We start from the raw sequence: 3,918 nt of genomic DNA on the forward strand, positions 1-3,918 counted from the left end.
TAATAATAATAATAATAATAATAATAATAATAATAATAATAATAATAATACCTTTATTTATATACTGCTTTTCCAAAATGATCAAAGTGGTTCACAACATCAAATATTAAATAGCCATTACAAAACAGAATAAAATAGACAGAATAACATAAGCATATTTAAAAACATCATATAAAAAGTCCTGAGTATCTTAATTGAATCGCAGTCAAGCATCTTGAGGTAGCATCTGGGAGGGAATAAATTTCCTAATGTTTGGGGGGCTTTCTGGGTGTCTTATTTGCAAACATAAAAATGGCCCTACAGGCCACATACAACCCATGACCACACTTTGCCAACTCCTGCTATACATGGATAATTCCGATTTTAAACCAACCCTATGTAGTAGGTTAGGCTGAGAAGTGTCTGGCCCAATGTAATAATAAAACAGGGATCTGAATACTCAGTTCTTCTAGGTGCTATTTTAGAGTCTAGACCACCATGGAAATGGACTATGCCTAAAGTGTTTTAGCAGGGTCAGCAAACCACTGGTGCAGCTGGATTCTCTGTATCCACAATTACTAAAGTGCCTTGAGGAAATATTGCACATATTTGCACATGTACACAGAGCCAGCATGGCATAGTAGTTGAGTGTTGGACTATGACTCTGGAGACCAGGGTTCAATTCCCCACTTGGCCATGAAAACTGCTAGGTAACCTTGCACAAGTCACATGCTCTCAGCCTCAGGGGAAGGTAATCACAAATCTCCTCTAAACAAATCTTGTCATGAAAAACCTATAATAGGTTCACTTTAGGGACACCATAAATCGTAGACAACTTGTAGGCACACAATAACAACATCAGTACATGTACACACCCCTTGACTTTTCTACATTTTGTAGTGTTACATCCTGGAGTTTAAGCAGATTTCATTGGCATTGTTACAGCTTGATACTTAATACTGTGAAGGTGCAAAAACAGTTTAAAAAGTTAAGTAATCAACTATATTTGACATTTGATTACATAAGCATTGACCTTGTTGAGTCAATACTTGATATACGCACTTTTGGCAGCAATAACAGCTGTTGCAAAGTTTCTTGGGTGTCTCTATCAGCTCTGCACATCTGAGTCCTATACTTTTTGTCCTTTTTTCTTGGCAGAATTGTTCAGCTGTGCCAGGATGGGTGGGGACTGTTGGAGAATAGCAACATTCAAATTTTGTCATAGATTCTCAAAAGGATTGATTTGGGGAGCTTTGTCTAAGCCATTCTAAGACATTCATATGCCTCTTTTTCAACTCCTCCTGGGCTAATTTGGCTCTGCATTTAGGGTTACTGACCTGATGTAAGGTGAACTTCTGCTTCAGTCCTAGATCCTTTGCAGACCAAAACAGGTTTTTCTCAAAATATTGTCCTATATTTGGCTCCATCCGTCTTGTCCTCAGTCCTAACAAGCCTTCCAATCCCTGCAGAGGAAAAGCACCCATGCTTCACCGTGGGGAGTGAAGCCAACTACTATGTTTCACCATGGGTGTGTTTTAAATTTATATTTCCCACTTCTCGCTTCGGATTGAAGTGGGATTACAGCAAGTAAAAACATCATAAAAATACATATATAATTTGGAATACATCAATCAAAGAAAAGAAAAAAAAGGAAGAGTTGTTACAGTATTGCTCTCAATCATGAGGATCGAGTCATCATATTCAGGTGTAAAATATTATTCAAAATCAGATTAAAGGAGATCAGTTGGATAGGCCCACCGAAAGAGATCAGTCTTATGTGCCTTTTTTAAAGGCTTCCAAAGAAGTGATAAGATGGATCTCTTCCGGTAAGTTGTTCCAAAGTCTAGGGGCCATCACAGAAAATGTTCTACAAGAGGTAGTTTTCAACCCGGTTTTAGGTTATTCTAATATTTTTGTTCCAGATGTTCTGAGAGTGCAGGGCAGATTATGTAGGGAGAGGCGTTCCCTTAAGTAACTTGGGCCCAGGCCATATAGGGCTTTATAGGTGATAACCAACACTTTGTATTGTCCCCAGAAGCTGATCAGCAGCCAATGTAAAGATTTCAATACTGGTGTAATATGCTCCGATCTCAGTGTTCTGGTGATCAGTCTGGCTGCAGCATTCTGGATCAGTTGAAGCTTCCAAGCTTGGTACAAAGGTAGCCCCATGTAGAGCACATTACAGAAATCTAAACGAGAGGTTACCAGGCATGTACTACTGTGTCAAGGTCTCCTTGAGCCAGGCAGGGACGCAGCTTGAGTTTGTTTTTCCTCATCCAGCCCATTACTGACTCAAGGTAGGCATTCAGAGAAGAGATGCCATCCTTAGTCACTGCAGCAGTTGGAAACAGAGAAATAAATTTGTGTGTCATCAGCATATTGATAACACCGTGCCCCATGTCTCTGGATGATCTCTCCCAGAGGCTTTGTGTAGGTGTTAAAAAGCATGGAGGACAAAATGGCACCCTGAGGGACGCCAGATGTCAGTTCTCTTTTATGAGAACAACTGTCCCCCAGCATCACCATCTGGAATCTGCCCAAGAGGTAAGAACGGAACCACTGAAGTATGGTGCCCCCGATTCCCAACTCTCTCAGGCGCTCCAGAAGGATACCATTGTCATGGTATCAAATGCCGCTGAGATGTCCAAGAGCACCAACAGGGCCACACTACCCCCATCAGTGCCCAGATGGAGATGATCAACTAGGGTGACCATGGGAGTCTCAACTCTGTATCCTGCCCTAAAGTTACTTTTGTACTCCACATAATATTTTGTGATGGATCCAGATGGATCTAGGAAGCAACCCCAGATAGTGAATCAATGTGACCTGGATTCTGTAATTCTGTAATATAGATCCATTGAATGCTTGTCTAGTGATAATGGATACATTTTAATTTGTACAGCCTGAAGATGTGAACAGGATTAGTTGTTTAATTATATTTTAATGTTTGTGTGATGTACACTTTTAGCTTTTTCTATTTCAATTTTTAAAGCCACCTTCAGTTCCAAAGAATGGGGAAAGGCAGCATATATATCAGCTTGATCCTTCAGAGGGAATGCTATCCCATCCAAAACAGGTAGTTTGCTGTTTTACAGACATGAGAATGGTTTGCCTACATGGGCTCTGGCTTGCCAGGATTCAGTTTCAGTTTATTGGACCTCACCCAGTCCATGATGGCATCCATGTATTGACTTAGAACTTGCAAAGTTGTATCTGCTTCAGATATAACACAGAAGAAGATTTGAGTTTTGACATTAATGATAATGCTTCAGATCTCATGATGACAGGTCCCAATGGCTTATCCAATGGAAATAATGTAGATTGTTAAACAGCATTGGAGACAAGATGGTACCCTGTAGTGGATGGTACCCTATAATGCCAGTATGGTACCCTATAATGCCAGGATAGTTGTCAGGGGGCTAAAGACACATGCATGGTTATTCCACTCCTATATCTTGTAGAAGATCGAAGGTTCTTTGTCTTCTATCTGTTGATCTGAATTTGTTTGGATTTTCTAGGAGTTACTGTTTGAGGATGTAGATTTTACATCCCAATGCCATGTTTCATATACAACCTGTTAATGGATTGGCCTGCTTAATCTTAAAAATAGATTTTCACTTACTTACATGTTTAGTGGTTTCTTTTTTACTTGTTGAGAACCCATTGGACTCCCATATGGGGAAGTCTCCTGTGTAGGACTAGACTAAACATGCAGTCAGTCACAATTAATGTGAGTTCCTTCTCTTTAGCTGCTTTTTTACAACAACAAAAAAATGCTAAAGGGTGTGTACAATGGGTATAGATTGCACATTCACTACAAGTCAAATTTCTGGATCCCTCATTTCCACTATAGCCTGTATGATGGTGTGGTGATGATGATGACTTTTTACCCACTTTTCCCCATAGATTGTGGCAGAGAACAGCAGAAGATTAAAATGC

Source organism: Sceloporus undulatus, chromosome 1 (assembly GCF_019175285.1).
Source record: "Sceloporus undulatus isolate JIND9_A2432 ecotype Alabama chromosome 1, SceUnd_v1.1, whole genome shotgun sequence".
In the NCBI taxonomy this organism is placed as follows: domain Eukaryota; kingdom Metazoa; phylum Chordata; class Lepidosauria; order Squamata; family Phrynosomatidae; genus Sceloporus; species Sceloporus undulatus.